We start from the raw sequence: 27,144 nt of genomic DNA on the forward strand, positions 1-27,144 counted from the left end.
TCCTAACCCCTGCTTATCCACAAGCTTCCTGATTTCTGAGTCATCGATTTCCCGTGCTCCTAAAAGGTGTCGCGATGCGAAAAAATGGACGCGATCAACACTGGGCTAAGTCTGCTCATTTCCCATCAAGGCCACTGCCCGTGCTCCCCGTGGCTCTAGTGCTTCTGCATGAGTCAGTCACTGGGGTGTTGGCTGGCAAGTGTTGTTTGATTTCCGATGCAGATGTAGCCGTGCCCGCAGCTGAGGCGGGCACAGCTCCCTGGAGGGAAGGAGGGACAGCATCACCACGGTAATGAGATGACTGGCTGGGCACTGAGCTAAGCGCCTTCCTCCAGAAGGGCAGGAAGACGTTGTTCCTCCCTCTGTTCCCCGGTGAGTCATGGCTGACTTGCACAACCCCCTCCTTCCCCAGGAACAGCTGGCATGTCCTATTTCGCAGGAAAGTAAGAACGAAGGTCAAGGTGGGAAGCGATTGTTCTTCTACCAACACCGTGTAGGTTCTCTGGTTTTATCCTTTCTAATTAGGATATAGGTCTCTGCTGAGGGCGTGTGTAATCTGGTTGAACTTTTTTTTTTAAGAAGCTCTGGCTGGTTTTATTACAGAATTTTTTGGGCACGATTTACTTTTCACTAGTCTGCTCTGGGATGCTTCTTTTTCTCCTCCTTCTTCTTCAAATAGGTTTTTTAATCAATCAATTGATTTTTGAGAGATAGAACACGCGCGGGCACACGAGGGGTTGAGGGGCATAGAGAGAGGGAGAGAGAGAATCCCAGGGCTGCACAGCACAGTCAACCTTTTAAACTTGTGTGAGAATATATGTACTTCCTAGGGGCACCTGGGTGGCTCGGTCCGTTAAGTGTCCGACTTTGGCTCAGGTCATGATCTCACCGCTGTGGGTTCGAGCTCAGTGCTGATGCCTCAGAGCCTGGAGACTGCTTCAGATTCTGTGTCTCCCTCTCTCTCTGCTCCTCCCAGCTCACACTCTGTCTGTCTGTCTCTCTCTCTCTCAAAAATGAATAGACATAAAAAAATTAGAAAAAAAAAAGAATATATGTACTTCTTTCAGAGGTTGATAATTAGAGGAGGAAAATATTCCTTTGGATGTTTACAAATTCCTGAAGGTAGATTTGATTTATTTTCTTTGCATCCCCAGGGCTTGTGGCAAATAGTACGTATGTAATACATATTGAATAAATGAAGGTTTTTAAAAATCACTCACACGAACACTCATGAATTGCTGGTGGGAATTGAAAAGGGTGCAGCCACTTTGGAAAACAGTTTGGTAGTTAAACATACACTTACCATATGTGATAATTAATCTCACAGTCACCTTGGCTAGGTTATGGTGCCCAGTTGTTTGGTCAAACACCAGTCTAGATATTATTGCAAATATATATATTTTTAGATGTGATTTTAATGTTTATTTATTTTTGAGACGGAGGGAGGAAAAGAGAGAGGGGGACAGAGGATCTAAAGCAAGCTTTGAGCTGACAGCAGCCAGCCTGATGCAGAGCCTGAACTCACAAACTGTGAGATTATAGCCTGAGCCGAAGTTGGATGCCCAACAAACTGAGCCACCCAGGTGGTGCTTTAAAATCAGATTTTGAGTGTGGTGGGCCTTGTCTGATCAGTTGAAGGTCTCAAGAATAAAGGCTGAGTTTCCTGAAGAAGGAATTCTACCCTAAGACTGAATCACAGAGACCCTCCCTGTGTCTCCTGCCTACCAGCATGCCCTGAAGATCTTGGACTGCAACATCAGCCCTTATCTCTTTTTCTTTTTAGAGCAAAAGAAGCCAGTTTCAAAAGGCTACATGCGTCTATTTAATTGAAATTCTGGAAAAGGCAAAACTGTGAGAATGGAGAACAGGTCAGTGGTTGCCAGGGCGTGGAGTTGGGGGTGGGATTCACAATAAAGAAGCAACAGCAAATTTGTTGGGCTGATGGAACAGCTCTATACCTTGATTGTGGTTAGATGACTGTATGCATTTGTCAAAACTCATCAATCGGTACATTCAATAGACTACTTTCCTATACACAAATTATTCCTTGATGAATCTGCCTTTATTTATTTAAAAAAAATTTTTTAATGTTTTATTTATTTGTGAGACAGAGACAGATCATGAGCGGAAGAGAGGCAGAAAGAGAGGGAGCCGCAGAATCTTTAGCAGGCTCCAGGCTCTGAGCTGTCAGCACAGAGCCCGATGCAGGGCTCAAACTCATGGACCGTGAGATCATGACCTGAGCCAAAGTCAGACACTTAACCAACTGAGCCACCCAGGTGCCCCAATGAATCTGACTTTAAAAACACTTAGTCTGGGGCACCTGGGTGGCTTAGTCGATTAAACGTCTGATTCTTGATTTTGGCTCAGGCCACGGTCTCAAGGTCGTGAAATGGAGCCCCACATTGGGCTCTGCACTGACAGCATGGAGACCGCTTGCGATTCTCTCTCTCCCTCTTTCTCTGTCCCTCCCCCATTCATGCTTTCTCTCTCTCTCTCTCAAAATTAATAAATAAACTTAAGAAAAAACAGTCTTTTTGTGGTCGCTCTTATAATCTCTTATTCTGTTGAAAGACATGGTAAAGAAATTAATTCTAACATATCACTGCTTTTTCTAGGAAGGCCGAAGTGTTAGATGAACTATACCACAAAACAAAAATTTGGGGGGGCATGGACAAAAACTTTCTGTGAACTAGAGATTCTCACTTATTTGAGATTTGTTTATACATTATTTTAGAGTAGGAACATTTTATAACTATTTAATGTAGTAGAAAAAAATCAATATATGGATGTTAGGTTATAGTCAAGCTTAATTGAAGTTATGCTTAATAAACAGTGATTTGCTTTTAAAATAGCTTTACCCTAGTGATACCTAGTGATTTTATACTTAATATATTTTAAGAAAATAACTAGATTGGGATGTTTGGGTGGCTCAGTTAAGCACCAGACGTTGGCTCAGGTCATGATCTCGCGGTTTGTGGGTTCCAGCCCCGAGCCGGGCTCTGTGCTGACAGCTCAGAGCCTGGAGCCTCTTGCTTCCGTTTCTGTGTCTCCCTCTCTCTCTGCCGCTACCCCACTCACTCTCTCGCTCTCAAAAATAAATAAACATTACAAAAAAATTTAAAAAGAAAATAACTAGAATGGCTATTTTCTTTTTTTTTTTAATTTTTTTTTCAATGTTTATTTATTTTTGGGACAGAGAGAGACAGAGCATGAACGGGGGAGGGGTAGAGAGAGAGGGAGACACAGAATCGGAAACAGGCTCCAGGCTCTGAGCCATCAGCCCAGAGCCTGACGCGGGGCTCGAACTCACGGACCACGAGATCGTGACCTGGCTGAAGTCGGACGCTTAACCGACTGCGCCACCCAGGCACCCCTAGAATGGCTATTTTCAAAAAGGACAAAAAATAACAAGTGTTGGCAAGGATGCAGAAAAAAGGGAACCCTCATGCACTGTTGGTGGGAATGTATACAGTTGCCATGGAAAAAAGTATGGAAGTTTCTGAAAAAACTAAAAATAGAAATACCAAATAATTCAGCAATTCCACTTCTGGGTATTTATCCAAAGAAAACAAAAACAAACACAATTTGAAGAGATATATGCCCCGCTATGTTCATTGCAGCATGATTTACAATAGCCAAGATATGGAAGCAGTCTCAGTGCCATCAACAGATGAATGAATAGAGAAGACGTGAAGAGAGAGGAAAATGGGTGATGGGCATTGAGGAGGGCACTTGTTGGGATGAGCACTGGGTGTTGTATGTAAGCAATGAACCACGGGAATCTACCCCCAAAACCAAGAGCACACTTTCCACGCTGTATGTTAGCCAATTCGGCAATAAATCATATAAAAAAATATGTGTGAAATATTACAAGGGAATATTACTCAGCCATAAAAAGAATGAAATCTTGCCCTTCGCCACAACATAGATGGACCTCGGGGGTATTATGCTAAGTGAACAAGTCAGACAAAGACTCGTACCATGCGATTTCACTTATATGTGGAATGTAAAAAATAAAACAAATGAATAAACAAACAAAAAACCCCAAATAGATTCATAGATACAGGAAACAAACTGTTGATTACCAGCAGGAAGAGAGTTAGGGGTGAAATAGATGAAGGGGATTAAAAGATACAAACTTCCAGTTATAACGTAAAGAAGTCACAGGGATGGAGTCATGGGGGGCAGCACAGGGAATATTAATAGTCAGTACTAGTGTAATCACTTTGTACGGTGATAGATGGTGAGCAGTCTTATTGTGGGGGTCATTTTACAATGTATAAGAAGATCAAGTATCTATGCTGTACACGTGAAACCCTGAAGCTAACAGGATATTGTATGTCAAATATACGTCAAGAAAAACAAGAGGAAGCCACAAGACAAGAGCAAGAAACATTCGTGGAAATATTTTTTACAGTCGTGAAAAACGGGAGATCGCCTAAGTCAATAGAAGATTGGTAATATCAATGATGTTGTATCCCCCGAAAAGCTATAGGTCTATATTTATTAACCTAGAAAAAAGACTGTGACAAAAGATTACAAAACAGAATACATGCTAGGATTTCTTTAAAAAAAAAAAATGCATGTGAGCGTGTATACTTTGTGAGTATATTTAGAAAAAAGCTTGAAAGCCTAGAACAACAAGATGTGAAGAGTCATAAATTATTTATAGTAGAATTACAGAGCCAAGTTTCCGTATTGTCTCATTTTAAAAATTAAAGTATTTAACTTTATAATTAGAGACAAAATTTATTTCCACTTCGTAAAAGAAAACAAGACTTGTCTACTATTCCCCCACCCATCATCAAATCATTAAAAACCTGATAATAATTATATGGGTGTCCTGGTAATGCAAAAAAAAAAAAAAAAAAAAGGGAAAAGAAAATGGCTTCATTCATGTTAACATAGCGAATCCAGGTAGTTCAGCCTTTATAAATATGAAATGTGTAGCAGCGAAAGAAAAAATTGGAGAGAGGTGCAAGTTTTCATGCCATGCAACAAACATATGTGGAAAATAATGCAATGGCTCAGTGGTAGCTCATCTCAGAAAGTGCTAGCACAACCTACTTTCTGAAAGCAATTACTGCAAATTGCTGGGCCAGGGAAACTCAACTTGTTCCATACTGAGTGACAAAAACAGCAGCAAAACTGACCAGATGCGATAACAACAAAAAATAATGACGAAAATAGTCACCAAACATTTTGCGATAAATTTTTTTTTAAATATAAGACGAGGCGCCTGGGTGGCGCAGTCGGTTAAGCGTCCGACTTCAGCCAGGTCACGATCTCGCGGTCCGTGAGTTCGAGCCCCGCGTCAGGCTCTGGGCTGATGGCTCGGAGCCTGGAGCCTGTTTCTGATTCTGTGTCTCCCTCTGTCTCTGCCCCTCCCCCGTTCATGCTCTGTCTCTCTCTGTCCCAAAAATAAATAAAAATGTTGAAAAAAAAATTAAAAAAAAATATAAGAAATTGCTCCTCCTGGGGTGCCTGGGTGGCTCAGTCGGTTGAGCATCGGACTTTCGCTCAGGTCATAATCTCACAGTCAGTGAGTTCGAGCCCTGCGTCCGGCTCTGTGCTGACAGCTCGGAGCCTGGAGCCTGCTTGGAATTCTGCGTCTCCGTCTCTCTGCCCCTAACCCACTCGCGTTCTGTCTCTGTCTGGCTCAAAAAATAAACATTAAAAAAAAAAAAAAAGAAATTGCTCCTCTAAAAGAAGACCCAAAGCAGAAATAGACGAACTTAGAAGGAGATGGTGAGGAAAAGGAGGCTATGGCCAGAAAGCAGGAGGAAATGAAATATGGGCTGGAGCTTATTCTAGAAATTTCGATATTGCTAACATTTTAATGTTTCATTATATTGAGGAGGAAATTATATAATTATCTCCGTAGGTGCTGAAAATAAATGCATTTGACCAAATTAAAAAACTCTGCTTGATAAAAAATACTGAATAAAATAGACATAGATAGATATTTCCTTAACATGGCAAAATAGATTGATCTCAGTTCAAAACCCAACCTCGAGCTTAATGGCAGAACTTAGAAACATTTCCAATAAAGCCAGGAACAAGATAAGGCTGTCCGTTGCCACCGCTATTATGTAACAGACTGCCAAAGATTTTAACTAAGGCACGTAGACAATAGAAAGAAATTAGAGGTATAAAAATTGGAAAGCTATCACTGTTTGCAGAAGTTATGATTGTAAACTTGAACAACCCAAGAGAAATGAACAAGAAACTACTCAATAACTAAGTAGGTACAAGCTTAGTAACTTTACATATATATACACATCACAACCAGACAAAAGGAAGAAAAAGCCCATTTATAATAGCAACAGCAACAAAGTTAAAATACCTAGGAATAAACTAAACAAAAAATGTCCAAGACCCATAGGCAGAAAACTTGAAAAAATTCTTAAAGATGCAAAAGAAGGCTTGGAACCACAAATATAACTCTCCCTGAAGTCGTTTATAAATTTAATTCAGTCCCAGCAAACATTTCAATAAGTTTATTTATTTTTTTAATGTTTATTTCTTTTTGAGAGAGAGAAAGAGTGCAAACTGCAGAGGGGCAGAGGGGACAGAGGATCCAAAGCGGGCTCCGTGTGGACAGCAGACAGCCCCATGTGGGGCTTGAACACACGAACCATGAGATCACGGCCTCAGCCGAAGTTGGATGCTTAACCAACTGAGCTATCCAGGCACCCTGGTTTTTTGTTGTTGTTCATTTTGTTTTTGTTTTTTTATTGTTTTAATGTTTATTTGTTTTGGAAGAAAGGGAGGAGAGAGACTCAATAAGTTTATTTTGTTGAAAATGTTTTAGTTTTGAAAATTAAAAAGGAATTTCTTTTTAGCGTTTATTCATTTTTGAGAGACAGAGAGAGACAGAGCATGAGTAGGGGAGGAGCAGAGAGAGAGGGAGACACAGAATCTGAAGCAGGCTCCAGGCTCTGAGCTGTCAGCACAGAGCCTGACACGGGCTCGAACTCACTCACTGTGAGATCATGACCTGAGCTGAAGTCCAATGCTTAAGTGACCAAGCCACCCAGGTGCCCCACAGTTTTCAAAATTTGATTCTAAACGTATATTTAAAAAATAGTAAGGGGAGCCTGCGTGGCTCAGTCGGTTGAGTGTCCGACTCTTCATTTTGGCTCAGGTCATGATCTTGCGGTTATGGGATGGAGGCTGCTGGGTGTGCAGCCTGCTTAAGATATTCTCTCTCTCTCTCTCTATTTCTCTCTCTCTCTCTCTCTCTCTCTCTCTCCCTCTGCCCCTCCCCTGGTTGTGCATGCACTCTCTCTCTCTCTCAAAAAAAAAAAGTAAGAAAAACCTGAAGATAAAAGCAATGATAAAAAAATAGTAATATGGGATATTAAACATATGCAGAGGTATATGCAAATATGAAATTAGCACCATACCTCACACCTTATCTCAGGATAAACTCCTGGATATAATATTTAATGGATACAATATTTAAATGTGAAAAATGAAACCATAAATGTCCTCGAAGAAAACAGAAGGGAATCCTTTAAAACCTTGGGGTGAGAAAGACCCTTTGACCTGTGACTTGAAATCCAGAAACCATAAAAGAAAAGGTGGATAAATTGATTACACCAAAGCAAAGTTTGCATGAAAATTAAAGCAAAAGCAAAAGCAAAATTATGTGACCTGAAAAGATAGACAACTGGGGCATAACATTTGCAACCCATATCATACACAAGGGACTGGTCTTCCTGGTAAATAAAGAGCTCCTAGAAACCGAGAAGACAAAGACTAGGAATCCAACAGAGGAAGGAGTGAAGAATGTCAACATCTGGAAGACTGGCAGAACTCCCAAAGTTTGATACCGTGTTCTGTGGGTGCAGCTGTGTGGAAATGGCATTCTGGTATACTGCTCGTGGGAGTATAATCTGGTTCAATGCCTATGGGGGGATTTGGGAACATTTACCAAGATGGCTAACACACACAGCCTTTGACCCAGCATTTCTACTTCTGGAACTGTATGCTACAAGTGTTCTGACCCACGGGAAGAAGACGTCTGTACAAGGATCATTATGCAGCAATCTTTGCTTAAGCAAAGGGTTGAAAAGGACCAAAGGTCTATCGTTGGCGGCTGGCTAAACACACGCATACATACATACATATACACATATGTCAAATAAAATGAAATGTGAAAGCAATCAGGACATTGGCTGTGTATTGATGTGCATAGAGCCGTAAAATATACTGTACATGAAGAAAAAAGGCGGAGGACACCTTTTGGAGTTAAAAAAAAAAGTGAAAAATATGACCCATATTTATATTTGTTATACATGCAGAAAGAGATTCTGTAAAGATACCTAAGAAATTGAGAAAAGTAATAATCTATGGAGGGGAGGAACCTGGGAAGATGGGGATATGGGAGGGAGACTCTGTACTTTTTTTTTTTTAATTTTCTAGTTTTTAAACCATGTGACTGTATCATCTATGCAAAAATAGAAATTGAGAAATGTCTATAGTTCAGAGAAATAGAACAAATAAATTTCCTGCCACTGAATTTGAGGAAGGAAAGGACAGATTAGCAAGCCATCTGTAAAGACTTCTTTCAATGACAATAAATAGCCAATCTTCTGGCATTCTGTAGAAACAATTGGTAATACCTGCTGTAACATAAACCTCCAGGCTGTAAACTGACCAAAACAATTGCTTTTCTTATCAAAACAATGTTTTTAACGTTCTTTGAAGAAGAGAGAATTTGTCCCTGTGATGTATGAAATTTTATTTATTTATTTATTTATTTATTTATTTATTTATTTAACTTATTTTGAGAGAAAGAGAGAGAAAGAGAGAGCACAAATTGGGGAGGGGCAGAGAATCCCAAGCAGACTCTGTGCCATCAGCACACAGACCAATGTGGGGCTTGAACTCATGAACAGTGAGATGATGACCCGAGCTGAGATCAAGAGTCGGATGCTTACCTGACTAGGCCACCCCTGTCTGCAGTCTTATTTTGAAGCTATAATATTAAGAAAGTGCGATATTGGCACCCAGATGGACTGTTTGACCAACAGAATGGAATGCAAGGCTAGAACTAGATCCATTTGCATGTGACAGAGTTAGTGTCATAGATCATCGAGCTGTCCCAGAAATACTGCTGGAATAATTCATTATGTATGTGGTAGAAAATAAGATCCTTTCACTTCACACCACAAGCAGGTAAATTGTAGACGGATTGAAGATTTCATTGTCAAGTGCAAAACTTAGACGTTAATACGGGAGAATATATTTATGTCCCACAGGGTAGTAAAGGATTTCTTAGATGAGACACAATAAGCATAAAACATACAGGAAAAGATTGAACATTTTGAATATTTTTTAAAGTTTCTATTTAAAATTCTATTAACATACAGTATAATATTCATTTCAGGCGTACAATGTAGTGATTCAGCAATTCCATACAATACCCGGTGCTCATCACAAGTGCCCTCCTTCATCCCATCACCTATTTCACTCATCCCCCTATCTCCCCCCTCTGGTAACCATCAGTTTTGAGCATTATGAATATTAAAATTACAACTTCCGGACAAAAAAGACTCAAATATGAATGAAAAGAGAAGTCACAAATAGGACAAAGATACTGAAAACTCACACACAATTGCGAAAGTGATAGATAGTATCCAGAATATGTGTTGAACTTCTACAAATCAATTTAAAAAGGAAAAGAAATCCTATATACAAATGAGCATGCAAATAGGTGATTCCTGAAAGAGGAAGCAAGAGAAGCAAATCAATGTATGAAGAGGACAAGCTTCACTTGTAAACAGGAAGTGCAAAAAAAAAAAAAAAAGACAAAACCCAAAAAACTGATACTGTTTCATAGACAACATTTTTTTAAGTTTATTCATTTATTTGTAATTTTTTTAACTGTTTATTTATTTTCGAGAGACAGAGACAGAGTGCAAGCAGGGGAGGGGCAGAGAGGGAGGGAGACAGAATCCAAAGCGGGCTCCAGGCTCTGAGCTGTCAGTACAGAGCCCGACATGGGGCTTGAACTCACAAACCATGAGATCGTGACCTGAGCCGAAGTCAGACACTCAACCGACTGAGCCACCCAGACACTCCTTAAGTTTATTTATTTATTTATTTAGAGAGAGAGAGAGGGAGAGAAACTCCAAGCAGGCTCTAGGCTGACACGGGGTTCAATCTGATCATGACCTAAGCTGAAACCAAGAGTCAGATGCTTAACCAACTGAGCCACCCAGGTACCCCTCATGGGCAACACTTTCAAAGAGGCCTAATTAGACAAAAATTTTAAAGATTGGAAACTTGCATTGAAACATTAAGTACTCTCACACAGTGCTTGTGCAAATGTAAAGTTGTATGACCATTTTGGAGAGTAATTTGGCAAAATCTAGTGAAGTTGAAGGGTTCATATCCTTCAACACACACAAAAAATCCATTTCTAGGCACAAATCATAGAAAGAAACTCTCTGTGCTCAAGGACACGTGTGCATAAACGTGCATTAATGGGTTGCTTGTAATCACAAAAACCTGGAAACAATCTGTATACTCATTAACAGGAAACTGGATAGATCATAATACAGTCATATAAAAGAATACTGAACAGTGATGAAATGAATGGGCTATAGCTTCATGTATCAACATGGATAAATCTCAAAACAGTGTTCTGAGGGGCGCAGCAAAGGCGGTCAGAATAGGAAAGTATATAGCAATCCAGGTCTCCTAAAGAAGAAAGTTCTCAGATACACAACCTAAACTTTCACCTTAAAAGGCTGGAAAAAGAACAGCAAATAAAACCCCAAATCAGCAGAAGACAGGAAGTAATAAAGATTAGAGCAGAAATCAATGTTATTGAAACCAACAAAACAAAACAAAACAAAACAAAACAACAAAAAAACAAACAACCAACAGAACAGATCAATGACACCAGAAGCTGGTTCTTTGAAAGAATTAACAAAATTGATAAACCACTAGCCAGTTTGATCAAAAAGAAAAAGGAAAGGACCCAAATAAATAGAAACAGGAATGGAAGAGGAGAGATCACAACCAACACAGCAGAAATAAAAACAATAATAAGTGAATGTTATGAGCAATTATACACCAATAAAATGGGCAATCTGGAAGAAATGGACAAATTCCTAGAAACATATACATTACCAAAACTGAAACAGGAAGAAATAGAAAATTTGGAAAAAAAAAACAACAGTAAAGAAATCGAATTAGTAATCAAAAATCGGCCAAAAAACAAGAGTCCAGGGCCAAATAGCTTTCCAGGGGAATTCTACCAAACATTGAAGGAAGAGTTAACACCTATTCTCTTGAAGCTGTTCCAAAAATTAGAAATGGAAGGAAAACTTCCAAACTCATTCTATGAAGCCAGCATTACCTTGATTCCAAAACCAGACAAAGACCCCACTAAAAAGGAGAACTATAGACCAATTTTCCTGATGAACATGGATGCAAAAATCTTCAACCAGATATTAGTCAACCGGCTCCAACAATACATTAAAAAAATTAATCACCACAACCAAGTGGGATTTATACCTGGAACGCAGGGCTGGTTCAATATCCACAAAATAATCAATATGATTCATCACATCAAGAAAAGAAAGGGCAAGAACAATATGATCCTCTCAATAGATGCAGAGAATCTCAATAGATGCATTTGACAAAATACAGCATCCCTTCTTGATAAAAACCCTCATGAAAGTAGGGATAGAAGGATTATACCTCGAGATCATAAAAGCCATATACGAAAGACCCAATGCTAACAATCATCTTCAATGAGGAAAAACTGAGAGCTTTTCCCCTAAGGTTAGGAACAAGACAAGGATGTCAACTCTCGCCACTGTTGTTCAACATAGTATTGGAAGTCTTAGCCTCTGCAATCAGACAACACCAACATATAAAAGGCATCCAAATTGACCAGGAAGAGGTCAAACTTTCACTCTTTGCAGATGACATGATACTCTATATGGAAAACCCTAAAGATTCCACCAAAAAACTGCTAGGACTGATTCGTGAATTCAGCACAGTTGCAGGATATAAAATCATTGCACAGAAATCGGTTGCATTCCTATACACCAACAATGAGGCAACAGAAAGAGAAATCAAAGAATCAATCCCATTCACAGTTGCACCAAAACCCATAAAACACCTAGGAATAAATCTAACCAAAGACGTGAAAAATCTATACACCGAAAACTATAGAAACTTATGAAAGAAACTGAAGAAGACACACAAAAAAATGGAAACATATTCCATGCTCCTGGGTAGGAAGAACAAATATTGTTAAAATGTCAATACTACCCAAAGCAATCTGCATATTCAATGCAATCCCTATCAAAATAATACCAGCATTCTTCACAGAGCTAAAACAAATAATCCTAAAATTTGTATGGAACCAGAAAAGACCCTGAATAGCCGAAGCAATCTTGAAAAAGAAAACCAAAGCAGGAAGCATCACAATCCCGGACTTCAAGCTATACTACATAGCTGTAATCATCAAGCCAGTATGGTACTGGCACAAGAACAGACACTCAGATCAATGGAACAGAACAGAGAACCCAGAAATGGACCCACAAACATATGGCCAACTAATCTTTGACAAAGCAGAAAAGAATATCCAATGGAATAAAGACAGTCTCTTCAGCAAGTGGTGCTGGGAAAACTGGACAGCAACATGCAGAAGAATGAACCTGGACCACTTTCTTACACCATACACAAAAATAAACTCAAACTGGATGAAAGACCTAAACGTAAGACGGGAAGCCATCAAAAGCCTCGAGGAGAAAGCAGGCAAAAACGTCTTTGATCTTGGCCACAGCAACTTCTTACTCAACGTGTCTCCGGAGACAAGGGAAACAAAAGCAAAAATGAACTCCTGGGACCTCATCAAAATAAAAAGCTTCCATACAGCAAGGGAACAATCAGCAAAACTGAAAGGCAACCGATGGAATGGGAGAAGATATTTGCAAATGACATATCAGATAAAGGGTTAGCGTCCAAAATCTATAGATAACTTATCAAACTCAACACCCAAAAAACAAATAATCCAGTGAAGAAATGGGCAAAAGACATGAATAGACACTTCTCCAAAGAAGACATCCAGATGGCCAACTGACACATGAAAAAATGTTCAACATCACTCATCATCAGGGAAATACAAATCAAAACCACCGTGAGATACCACCTTACACCTGTCAGAATGGCTAACATTAACAACTCAGACAACAACAGATGTTGGCAAGGATGCAGAGAAAGAGAATCTCTTTTGCATTGTTGGTGGGAATGCAAACTGGTGCAGCCACTCTGGAAAACAGTATGGAGGTTCCTCAAAGAACTAAAAATAAAACTACCCTACAACCCAGCAATTGCACTACTAGGCATTTATCCACGGGATACAGGTGTGCAGTTTCGAAGGGACACATGCATCCCCATGTTTATAGCAGCAGTATCAACAATAGCCAAAGTATGGAAAGAGCCCAAATGTCCATCAATAGGTGAATGGATAAAGAAGATGTGGTTTATATATACAATGGAGTATTACTCGGGAATCAAAAAGAATGAAATTCTGCCATTTGCAACTACGTGGATGGAACTGGAGGGTATTATGCTAAGCGAAATTAGTCAGAGAAAGACAAATATCATATGACTTCACTCATATGAGGACGTTAAGACACAGAACAGATGAACACAAGGGAAGGGAAGCAAAAATAATATAAAAACAGGGAGGGGGACAAAACATAGACTCTTAAATATGGAGAACAAACAGAGGGTTCCTGGAGGGGTTGTGGGAGGGAGGATGGGCTAAATGGGTAAGGGGCATTAAGGAATCTACCCCTGAAATCACTGTTGCACTATATACAAACTAACTGAAATGTAAATTAAAAAAATAAATAAGAATAAACAAACAAACAAATAAAGTGTTATGAAAATCATGTACATGTGGCACACAATACCATTTACAGAAAGTTTAAAAGTTACAAAATAATACCAAACATTGTTTATGGATACGTCAACAATAGTGAATATAAGCAAACAAATAGTAAAATCATAAGAACCCTCCCAAGAAGTTCAAATTCATGATGGTGGTTATATTCTGTATGTTTGGAAACCTCATAAAAGGTAAGTGCATTTTTAAAAACTTTGTAGAATATCTTCCTTCTAGTCCACTGTCCCTAGAAATGATCATTCCTCCTCTTTTACCGATTGGGAGCCTCCCCAGCATAAGAACGGCTCGAACAACTGTTATTCCCACTGATTGATGTGTCATGAGTTGAAGTCTTTTTTTGTCAAACGGGCTGCATACACTGTTCACTCTGGTTGTATTAAATCACATTGGTGAATCTATAAAGCATCCAATTTAGACCTGTCCCCAACCCCCCATGCAGACCTCCGGGGCCCCTTTATTTAAAATGCTTGGAGAAACAAATATTACATGGATTGGTTTTGCTTTTGCAAGAATGACAGATGGTTAAAATGACTTTTAAATGGGGGTACCATTGACCAATTATTTCCCTTCCTATTTAAGTTAACAGCTATTCTGTTTTGTAAGTGAGGCGTTTCAACTCTGGCTGCTCTTTGATAGTTACCCAAAATAGCCAAAGCTAGTTCTAACCCAGGTCAATTGAACCAGAATGTCTGAGATGGAATCAATACTGGCCTTTTTTCCCATGTCCCCGAAAAACCTCTCCCTTCCTCTTCTTCTTTCCTTTCATGGAGCTTAAGAAATAAAAATTAATGATGTATCTGAAGCTCCTTACATAGCCTTCCTACTCCTATAAAGGTAACCACTATCTTGATTTTCTTTTTAATGTTTATTTTTTTATTTTATTTTATTTTATTTTTAATTTTTTTTTTCAACGTTTATTTATTTTTTTTGGGACAGAGAGAGACAGAGCATGAACAGGGGAGGGGCAGAGAGAGAGGGAGACACAGAATCGGAAACAGGCTCCAGGCTCTGAGCCATCAGCCCAGAGCCCGACGCGGGGCTCGAATTCACGGACCGCGAGATCGTGACCTGGCTGAAGTCGGACGCTTAACCGACTGCGCCACCCAGGCGCCCCTTTAATGTTTATTTTTGAGAGAGAGAGAGAGAGAGCGCACGCATGCATGCACACACATATGGACACGTTTGAGTGGGGTGGGGGTGGGACAGAGGATCCAAAGCAGGCCCTGAGCTGACAGCAGAGAGCCTAATGTGGGGCTCGAACTCAAGAACTCTGAGATCATGACCTGAGCCGAAGTTGGAAGCTTAACTGACTGAACCACCCAGGCGAGCCAGATTTCTTTTTAACTTAGATTTTTATAGGCCTTTTGGTTTATGAGACTTGTTCTCCTTTTGGCCACTCTCCAAGGACACCTTTAATGCTGCCAATTTAAAGAGAAGCTGTAAAGAGACTTCTTATTTTGAGCAATGTCCATGGACAAACGATCATTGTAATCTGGAGCTGTTGCTGCTACTAAAATTTACTTACAAACTGATTTGCTACGTGCAAATTCAACCCAGGCTAGACTTGTTATTTTGTCCTTCATAGCTATTTTTGTGCCATAATACTTTGTAGTAGAAATGAAACTAAATGAAGGTATTTTGAGAGGAAAAAAAAAAGGCTATTGAGAATTGTCGACATAGCATGGAGTTTCCCAATTCAAGTTATATCTCTGTCCTACGTGGTTTATAAAAACCAAGGTGTGGTCACAGTGGGAGTGTGACACATCCTGGTTGTTCAGGGTTGTTCCAGCTCCTGTGGTGAATGGACATGCATAATTGATAGGAGGAATTGAGTTCCATGAGTAATTGATATTTGAATGAAGGAATACACAATTCTGTGTGAAATTAACCTCGAGACACTTGACACTTTGAAAAAAGATAGTTTAGATGAAAAGCAAAGGTCTGTAGCCAACATAAATGATTGAAAGAAAACAGGGAACTTTTAAAAGGGGGATAGAAAGATGTCTATGACATTGTAGAAAGCTGCTCTCTAAGGTTCAGTGTGTTCAAACGGATGATTAATTATGAGAGTGAAAGGGTTCAAAGTATGTCACCCCCAAATATGTCACCTTTGCATATTTATTCTGAGCCGAAGACAGCTGAGAGTCAATAGATGCAGAAAAAAGCCTTCCTGTGTCTAAGCAGAAACTTCTGAGAAATCAGGACTGCCCCAAATCCTCTCTCCTGGGGAAGTTTTACAGCCATAAGGGGTTGGAAAGTGGGCACCAAGATGGGCTTGCACAAACAAATCTTACGAAAATACCCTTATCTTCCATCAGTTTCCCCATATATTTACCTTTCCACAATTTACTGCCCCTAGAAGCTTTTTTTTTTTTTTTCATTGCTTTCTCTCCTCTTCAAAAATGTATTGCCCTTTGTTACAATGGTATATAAGTCTCCAGTGCTGAGCACCTCTTTGGGGTTTTCATTCCATTTCTGTAAGACCCCTACCCATATGCATACATAATCAATCTTTTTCTCCTGTCAATCTGTTTTTTTTTTCAGTCTAATTTGCAGGGTCCGATTTACTGAACCCAGTAGAGGGAAAAGGTATTTTTTTCCTCTCCTGCAAGAGTGAACACTAAATAATTATATGTTTAAAATGAACCATAAGAGCTAAATGTAAATAAACTTTTTTTTTTTGGAAAAAAAAAAAACTTTGGGAAAATATTTGCATCAAGATTTTGACTCTCAGTTGAGTGATAAACAGAGCAACCAAGAATATCCTTCTCTTATTTTAAAGGAAATTGGGGGGAAAAGGGGATTTTTAAAATAGCTTATTTATTTATTTATTTTATTTATTTTATTTTTTAACGTTTATTTATTTTTGAGACAGAGAGAGACAGAGCATGAACAGGGGAGGATCAGAGAGAGGGAGACACAGAATCTGAAACAGGCTCCAGGCTCTGAGCTGTCAGCACAGAGCCCCACGCGGGGCTTGAACTCACGCACTGTGAGATCATGACCTGAGCCGAAGTCGGCCGCTTAACCGACGTGGGGCTCTAACTCACGGACCGCGAGATCATGACCTGAGCCGAAGTCAGCCGCTTAACCGACCAAGCCACCCAGGCGCCCCTTAAATTGCTTTTTTAAACAGTAGGCAGTAAGTAGGCTTGAGTTTTCTGCCATGACCTGGAAAAAAAAGTACTGAAGTCTGCGGCAGAACACTGTTCCAAACCCCCAAGTTATCAAACTCATAGGCAGAATCCATGTTTAAGAGCAAGACTTCATCCTAGGGGTGCCTAGGTGGCTCAGTCTGTTAAGCATCCAACTTCAGCTCAGGTCCTGATCTCAAGGTTCGTGTGTTCAAGCCCCACGTTGGGCTCTGTGCTGACAGCTCAGAGTCTGGAGCCTGTTTCCGATTCTGTGTCTCCCTCTCTCTCTGCCCCTCCCCTGTTCATGCTCTGTCTCTCTCTGTCTCAAAAAGAAACAAACATTTAAAAAAAAAAAAAAAGAATTCATCCTGGAAGCACAGGGAATTAATTAGACCAGACCATCTTGTCTAATTGACCCGCTTTTTTGGTGTGTGGCTCTCTGAAACTTTTTGGACCCTCCCAGGATTTTCTAAAGTCAGCTACAAGTGACTTTTGGCTATTTCCAAAATGAATAATCCTGAGGTTATGAAATAAAAGACAAAATCTGAAGAGAATTACCATGAAGAAGAGTTATTACTAAAAGTATATGTGGACCAGTGATAACATTATGAGAAATGGTGCACTGTCTCCTAAAACAAACATTTTGGCTACTATTCATTGAACACTTATTGGGTGTCTACTCTATGCCACAACTTGCAAAGTTTAGAAGAGACACCCATTTGGATGTCTCTTAGCCACTAGTATGCAGTGAAACTGGTTTTGGGACTCATAGCTGCCGTGACATGTAAGCCGGGACTAGGTTCCTGGCACGTTCATTGCTGGATCTTGTCCCCAGTGTTTTTTGACAAACATTTCTTGTCTATGTCGGTCAGCAGTATATCTCTATCCCTGTCTCAGCAGTCGACCAATTAGCAAGAAGTCCAATGACATCAAGGGTATTTTTCTCTTCTTGCTTTACTTATCTGTTTTTCCAGATTTTTCTATAATGCAAAACATAGCTTTTGTCATAAGAAAAAGAGTCATTTTAATTTTAAGAACCGAATGAGAGACGAGCAATGTTTAATCCACTTGACAGTGATTTGTAGGCATGAAAAGAGCCCCATGCCCAGTGAAGGAGCTGTAAAAGGAGACTCTTATCACTGAGTTTTTTTTTTTTATCTGGGTTTACTTGTTTCCATAATAGAAACCAGGGCATCTAAGAGTGGGTAGGTTGACTTTTCTGTTGAATATGCACTTATTATCTTGTAAATTAAATTCCTGCCCTATTTGGCTATAGGGCACCAATGACAGGGAGAGCTGGGACCCAAAAAAGAGTACCCTAAGAACAAAACAATCAAGGCAAAAATATGGAAAAGTTTGTTTAAAAATCCCTCTGTCAATAATTATACACTATGCCTCCAGTTTGTCCAAGCAAAAAGAGATTCAAAACGTTATCATGGATATTTCCCAGAATAGATGGTCCTCTTGCATCTAGTTTTTTATCTGTTTATATACCTGAGAGATGATCTACTAACATCTAGTGAGTTTTATCTTGTGAAAATTTAAATTACTCCTCAACACTTTTAGTAAGTTATAAAACACTGGTTCACACTCAGCTTTTAGGGATGCTCATGAGAGAAGTAAGCACGTGGAGTTGGTTAAAGTAAATCTACTTCACTGGAATATGTTTATCTTTTCAACTCTCTGCCTTTGGTGCCCATATGCCAAGGGCAAGCTAAAGTTTTTTTCTTCATTCACTCAGTGACTGTTAACCGGGAGCTTCCTAAATGCAAGATGAAATGCCTGCTGAATACTAATAATGGAATAAGCACTGTATTCATCATGCTCGTACATTTAAAGCAGGTCAGAAGGAATGTGATTCTGACTCAGTTTCACAAGTGTGTGACTAGACAATTTAGGACTTTTCCTAATCAAAGTGAATCATGAACCCTTAACCTCATTTGTTAAAGGCTGTGAAACAATGTCAGCTTTTTGGGGACAACTCTATAATTTACCTTTCCTTTCTTCCTTCTATAGAAAAGTGTCCTTTTTTCTCCTCATTCACACAGGATTCCTGCACTTCTGATCTCTTAATAGTAATCAGTCCAATGAATTTTCGTTTATATCCATCACACTTAACATAATACATGCTATGGGTTTCATGCTTTGGCTGATGGTGGGGTTCCAAGACAGCAGCAAACTCCACCCCAGTATCTCATACAGGTTTGGCAAGTGTGATGACAAATGTAAATCAGAAATAATTGGGAGGAACATCAATAGGGAAGAAGGGACATCAGGGAAGAGTTCCTAGAGGAAGACTGGATTGCTATATATCAGGTTCTTATATCTGATTTTTGTAGAGATTTCAGGAAGGAGATATAAAGTACTTCAAAATTAACAAACCTCAAACTGAACTCATGAACTTCCTCCCCAAATCTGTCCTCCTGTGTTTCCCCACTGGGGAGCCATCATCTCTTGTCACCTCCACCCACGTAATCATCCAAGACAGAAACCAGGGCACCAGACTCGGTTCCCTTTCTTCCTTCTCCCTGACCTACTTCAGGAACTGGAGCCAGCCTGCTGGGGTCACCATGTGAGGGTGGCACCTTGGGAGGGGATCTCCCCCTGTTTTCCCATGGTGACACAGAGAGGTGGAGAAAGAGATTCTGTCAAGAGAAGTTTGCAGCTGGCAAAACAGGACTGAGCGCTGAGGCCGAGGCTCAACACAATGATGAAAACTGCAAACAAGGATTGGGGTTGTTGTCTGGGAGGTCTGCAACCAAGATAGTCTAAGGGGTGAACAGCAGGCTGAGAAGGGTGGATCATAAGTGAGATTTTTTAAAAAAATGTTTATTTATTTGTTTGTTTATTTGGGGGAAAGGGGCAGAGAGACAGCAGAGATATGGAGAGAATCTCAAGCAGGCTCCTTGCTGTCAGCGCAAAGCCCAAGGCGGGGCTCAATCCCACACACTGTGAGATCATATTCTGAGCTGAAGTCAAATACTCTCATCCGCTCTCTTGGTTGGCCATCCCCTTAATATCTACCATCACAAAGTTCTCTTAGATAGTGCTGGTTGTCATCTAAACTCCAAAATGCCATGGAAAGGCTCAAATCTTCCATCAGTCTTTCATGCTTACTGTAGGAGAACTCATACCGATAGTACCACTTATAGACCTATCCTATAGCAGCTGTTCCTATGTCACTGCATTTGCATAGGCTAGTCCCTCAGTGGAATACCATTTCCATCGAAGAGGGCCTGGTGAATTCCTCCTTCTCAATCCTTTGTAATCAAATACAGTTAACAACTCTCCTTGTCTTTCCTTTCTCCTTGGCATAAGATAGTTGCTGTGTCCTCCTTGTCCCAGTAGCACCAGGCACATATTCTACAAAAGCACCTTCTACATTCTCTCTTCTTTGATAGACTGAGTTCGTGAGGTCAAGAACCACCCATCTTCCTCTTGCTTGTAGTGAACCCAATTCCTGGCACATAATAAGTTCTTGATCAAGGTTTACTGAGTAAATACTGTCTTACAATAGCTTTTTAAGCATGTGTATACTTAGTGCCAGACTAAGCTTTATTTCCTGTAACAACCCAGACACTCTCTTGATTTATTGAGTAAATATAGGGAGGGGTAACCATGTGTTTGCTGGTCCTATTCCATATTATTTTTCCCCCAACTTCCTTCTGTGGTTATTTCACGATGCAATATTTTGTTCTGTCTAAATGATATCACATGTGGGGAGACAGATTTCCCACCCCCACCTAATAATTTGACTGGCTAAAATGGATTTCCCATTCATGTATACAGGCAAATCAGTTATTTGAAACCGTGGCTATACATAAGTCATATGAGGAACTTGAGCATTTTTAGTGCCTGGTGCCCATGTCAGACCAAATAAATCGGAACCTCTGGAGTGGATTCAGGCATGAATAAATATATGTATGCTTTTTCAGGCATCAATATTTTCAAAAAGGTTCCCAGGTGATTCCTTTTGCCAAGATGACAAAGCACTGAGTTATATCCTTTTTAGACCTTGTCATTATCCAGCTCTAAATGATCTTTTCTTAGTTAACTGCATCCAGAACACGATGGTAGAACATATCAACTGGCTCTCATTCCCAGCAAAGGTTAGCTGCTTCACTGGCTATTTTTTGCCTGAGTAGTGGCAGTCGGAGAAAATGACAAAGGTTAGCATCTATATGTTTGGTACCTTTTTTTTTTTTTTTAATTTATTTTAGAGAGAGTGCGAGTGGGGGAGGGGCCAGAAGGAGAGAGAAAGAGAGAGAGAGAGAGAAAGAGAATCTTAAGCAGGCCCCACCTTTCAGCATGGAGCCTGATGTGGGCTCTATCTCACGACCCTGGAATCATGACCTGAGCCAAAATCAAGAGCCAAAATCAGATGCTCAATGGACTGAGCCACCCAGGTGCCCCTGTATGTTTGGTATCTTTGATGAAAGAGGAATTAAGATCAAATTAAAAAAAAATGTTTATTTATTGGGAATGCAAGCTGGTGCAGCCACTCTGGAAAACAGTATGGAGGTTCTTCAAAAAACTAAAAATAGAACTACCCTATGACCCAGCAATTGCACTACTAGGCATTTATCCAAGGGATACAGGTGTGCTGTTTTGAAGGGACACATGCACCCCCATGTTTATAGCAGCACTATCAACAATAGCCAAAGTATGGAAAGAGTCCAACTGTCTATCAATGGGTGAATGGATAAAGAAGAGGTGGTTTATATATACAATGGAGTATTACTCGGCAATCGAAAAGAATGAAATCTTGCCATTTGCAACTACGTGGATGGAACTGGAGGGTATTATGCTAAGTGAAATTAGTCAGTCAGAGAAAGACAAAAATCATATGACTTCACTCATATGAGGGCTTTAAGAGACAAAACAGATGAACGTAAGGGAAGGGAAACAAAAATAATATAAAAAGAGGGAGGGAGACAAAACGGAAGAGACTCACAAATATGGAGAACAAATGGAGGGTTACTGGAGGGGTTGAGGGAGGGGGGATGGGCTAAATGGGTAAGGGGCACTAAGGAATCTACTTCTGAAATCATTGTTGCACTAGATGCTAACTAATTTGGATGTATATTAAAAAAAAAAAGGGGCGCCTGGGTGGCGCAGTCGGTTAAGCGTCCGACTTCAGCCAGGTCACGATCTCGCGGTCCATGAGTTTGAGCCCCGCGTCGGGCTCTGGGCTGATGGCTCAGAGCCTGGAGCCTGTTTCCGATTCTGTGTCTCCCTCTCTCTCTGCCCCTCCCCCGTTCATGCTCTGTCTCTCTCTGTCCCAAAAAATAAATAAACGTTGAAAAAAAAATTAAAAAAAAAAAAGACTATGGAAAAAGTAATGGAAAAAATTACAGTCACCTGTCCAGATGCTATCACTGTGGGACACCTAATGCTTTGTGAATGAGACACGTATTGGTATTGTCTTTGTTATAAACATTTCCAACAACAACAAACCATCTACTGACCACAGGATAATTATTATACCCTCTGGAGTAGTTACTGTTAAAACATGTGTGCATTTTGCTGAGAAAGCAAAAGAGGATCTCTGCCAACGCTTCTGCTATCTTTCTTTTTTTTTTTTTACGGCCTCAGAGCTCCCCTGTGAAACTGGGGATTTCCAACTCTGCTAGCTGTGTTGGAGCAAGCAAACTGCGCTAACGAGCATTGTGCCGCAGTATTTCCAGCCCTCACAAATACGAGGGCATACCTGAAGGAAATGACTGAAAGCAAGGGCTCTGAAATCAGATGGCTTGAGTTTTAGAGCTGCACTCTTTACTCGCTGGCCAAGTGACCTTGGCCAATGTACTTAAATGACGTCTTTCTCAAAAACCTTATCGGGAAAACGGGGACAAATTAGTATGCAATTCCTAAGGCTTTTGTGAGGATTAAATGACATAATCTACCCAAAGTAAAAAAAAAAAAAAAAATTTATTTATTTTGAAAGAGAGAGAGAGAGAAAGAGGGAGCATGCACAAGCAGGGGAGGGCAGAGAGGGAGAGAAAGAATCCCAAGCAGGCTCCACATTCAGCATGGAGCCCAATGCCGGGCTTCATCCCAGGAGCTGTGAGATCATGGTGTGAGCTGAAATCACGAGTTGGACGCTCAACTGACTGAGCCAAAGTGAAGGTCAAATTTGAGACTAGTTTCAATCTATCAAATTGACCATTGATAATACTTACATGTCCCTGCTACTTGCTCACCAGTGCCTCAGACTCGGGGAGAGCAGAAGCAGTAGAGATGTGGTCTTGGTGCACCAGGGAGAGAGGTGAAGGGGAGAGAACAAATCATGAAAAGTACTCCTGTGTTCCAGGCATGATAGTAGGCACTTCCTATGTGACGTCTCTTGTAAGCCTCATGACAACCTGGCCAATTAGATGAGGCTGTCATCACTTTACATATATGAAAACTGATCCTCTCAATTCCTTCATCCACAAAATGGGAATTTTAATTGTATTTACCTCCTTTCTTGAAGGTTAAATGAATTAATACATTTTAAACTCTCAGCATCTCTGGAACATACTAAGCACTCAATAAACGTGAGCAATTATTGGTATTGCTTGAGTTCCCCCAAATAGCAAGTGGCAAGAGAAATTAAACCCCAAGACTGTCTAATTTCAGAACTCAGGTGCTTTTCTCTCTGCCGTGCAGCCCAAGTGGGGATTTAAGAATAATGCTATGAAACTGCGGGCTAAAGTTATAGTAGACACAACACATAAGTATCAAAGGCAGGTAGAGGAAAGATCATGAGTTCTACACACTTGTACTCAGTGAAGGAAGCCATTGAGTGTGGGGCACAGGATGTAGGAATAAAAAGTCTTTATGTTTGGGTGGTGGCCCATGGAGGGCAAGGCAGCTTGGACGGCACCCTGGCACCCTGCGCCCCAATGCTGTAGCCTACATGCAGGCCATTAAGCATGTGGTGACGGGAGCAATAGGTAAAACTTGCCTACTGATCGGTGACACAACTAATGCATTTTCTGGAGACCACAGCCTCACCGTCTTTGACAACTGTTCTGCCAATGTTATGGTGGATGCAAAACTGGCGAATCGGGGCTTGTGGACACAGCTGGGCAAGAAGATGACAGATTACGCCCCCATCCTCTACTCAAAGGGATGTATTCTCAGTTGGTTTTTCTCTGGTGAGTCCTGCATCTTTGGAAAATGTCTGTGTACAGAGGTATCCTGAAGTGTGCCACCATTGTCTCAATGCTCCCATCATCCCAGTTGGAACTCAGTGTGATCTCAGGGGTGGTGAAGATAAGGCTGAGGAACTGAAGGCAAAGAGGCTGATTGCTGATGCCTATCTTTGAGGTTTAGCCAAGGCCAAAGACATCTGTGCTGTAAAGTACACGCAGCACTTGGCTCTCACACAGTGAGCCTCTAGATGTGTTTGATAAAGCTCTTCTTCTTCAGTGGTTCTCTCCCACCTCCTGTCAAGAAGAGGAAGAGAAAATGCCTGCTGTTGTAAATGTCCGAGACTCTCTCTTTTTTTTTGTCCTGTCCCCCTTTATACCTTTGTACAATTTGCTCAAAACCAGCGGTATCTTCACACTCCATGCCTAGATTTTGTTACAGATTAGTTTTTCTGTAAAACCATTTTGAACCAGTGGATAATTTTAAGGCTTTGCTTATTTAAAGTGTAAGAGTTCAGGGGTGCCTGGGTGGCTCAGTCACTTCAGCATCCAAATCTTGATCTTGGCTTAGGTCACGATCTTGTGATTGTGAGGTCAAGCCCCGCCTCGGGCTCTGAGTTGATGGCATGGAGCCTCCTTGGCATTTTCTCTCTCCTTCTCTCTCTTTGCCTCTCCCTCTCTTGCTCTTGCCCTCTCTCTTAAGAACCTTAAGACAAAGTAAAAAAATAAAATGTAAGAGTTCAAACTTTCACATCCTATTAAAATTTAGCCCTAAAGTGGATAAAAACATCTGAATTCAAGTCCTGTCTTTGCCATGTATTAGCAAACTGACTTTACGTTAATTATATCTGTATGCTTATTTCAGTGTCTACACTTGTCTAAAATGGTAATAACAATAGTGCCTATTTAATGGTTTCTTTTTTGCAAAAATGAAATATGATCATCTATATTAAAGGCTTATACTAATTAAATTATTTTTAGTTAGGTAGAGGAAAGAATTTGGGGCTAGGACGTAAGACACACAGTTTCTAGGGGCGCCTGGGTGGCTCAGTCAGTTAAGCATCCAACTCTTGATTTTGGCTCAGCTCATGATCTCACAGACATGGGACTGAGCCCTGTGTGGGGCTCCACGCCGGGTGTGGAGCTTGTTTGGGGTTCTCTTTCTCCCTCTCCCTTTGCCCCTCCCCCACTTGCTCTCTTTCTCTTTCTCTCTGTCTCTCAAAAAAGAAAAAAAAAAGGGCATACAGTTTCTAATGTTAGGTCTGCCATGACCTAGCTATGTCACTTTGAGTAAATTCCTGGACATCCTTGCTTTCAGTTTACCCATTATTACATAAGGTAGGTAACCAAGTAGCAGCATGGTAGGCATTCAGCAAATGTTATGTCATCTCTTTCTTTCCAGTTGCTCAGAAAATGACATAAGTGGAACAAGTTACTGCTTCACAACTGTGGCTGGGTGTCCCAATCATCTGCGGGGCTTAATAAAGAAAGAAATGACAAATCAGAACATGGGCATTGAGAGCCATGAACTAGGTGATCTATGAGATTCCCTCATGGTCCAATAATTGATTATCTTTAGCTTCATGAAGAACATGGGACTTGTGTTTAATTTTACATTATTGTTTTATTCTCCTTTTTCTACAAATCATTGGAGTCCATTTATAACATGTAACATTAAAAGGGAAAACACAAGGATCAGGGCACCATGAAGGGTTATTGTGATGGGGAACCGCACTCAGGCAGGGTGGCGCTTCGCACAGTGCCTGGCCCAGGTGAGGCCCTATGAACCGCAGCTGAATGGATGAATGGATGAATGGATCAACCATAGCTCTCCCCAAACATCAGTTCATAAAATGGGTTTGGAGAAACACTGGATAGCTGACTGATGTGTTCTCTAGAACACAAGTATCTGTGTTATTGATTAAAGGCAGCCAAAGGGAGTAGGGAATAGTGTGGGGAAGGATTTCCAGGAGAAGGGGCAATTTGGGTGGGAACTCCCGGGTTGGACTTGGGGTGTTCAAGGTAGTGGGAGATGCATCTGGGGAGGTAGTAAGGTCAGATTACAGAGGCTCTTGAAGGCTGAATAGAGAATTGTACATTTGGTGTTAGAAAGGGAAGTGTTGAAGCTTCAGTTGCTGACTTCCTGGCCATGGCCAACTCTCCTATATTCATGAGACCATCTTGTACTTGCAAAGCAATTTTAAGGACATAACGTGCAGCAGCTGGGAAAGAGGAGACACCAGGAGGCAGCCCCATCTTTGTTTTCTTCTGGGAAAAGACAGTAAAGTATTCAGGACAGTGTTGTCCTCTGACACAGTGTGTGCCTCTAAAGGATGTGACGAAAATTGTCAGTCATACATTCCTTCTGTGAAATCATATTGTTGACAAACCCTATGCCCACCCCCAAGTCTTCCCAGAATCCCGGAAGCCCATCTAGCTCTCTAATGGACACTAGATCCAGGTGCCTGTCCTCCTGCAAAAAACAATTGTAAGTTGTATCTTACAAGTTACAAGTTGTAACTTACAACTGAGTAATTGTTAAGTTACATCAAGCAAGCTACTGGGAAGAATTTCACTGCTCCATCAGGGAGCCTGTTGTGGCTTGTGACAAACTTCCACCTTGGCTTGGTTGTCCTTACCTTTAGAATGGCATCTTGTAGGGGTGCCTGGGCGGCTCAATCGGTTGAGCATCCAACTTCAGCTCAGGTCATGATGTCATGGTCTGGGAGTTCAGTTGTCAGCGTAGAGCCCACTTCAGGTCCTCTGTGCCCCTCTCTATCTGCCCCTCCCCTTCTCATGCTCTCTCTTTCTCAAAAATGAAGAAAACATTTTTAAAAATGCCGTCCTTTAGTAATAATCTGTATTGCTTTAACTCCAGCTATTTTCAGATTATCCATATAGTCTATAGCTACACCCAAATGTACAT

General features: G+C 40.6%; 1 pseudogene; it reads left to right on the forward strand.

Annotated features, from left to right (window-relative positions):
- The first annotated feature begins 23,983 nt into the window (after positions 1–23,983).
- Positions 23,984–24,461, forward strand: LOC125150921 (ras-related C3 botulinum toxin substrate 1-like; annotated as a pseudogene).
- Positions 24,462–27,144: the final 2,683 nt, after the last annotated feature.

The sequence above is a fragment of the Prionailurus viverrinus genome, chromosome D4, assembly GCF_022837055.1.
Source record: "Prionailurus viverrinus isolate Anna chromosome D4, UM_Priviv_1.0, whole genome shotgun sequence".
Taxonomy (NCBI): Eukaryota; Metazoa; Chordata; class Mammalia; order Carnivora; family Felidae; genus Prionailurus; species Prionailurus viverrinus.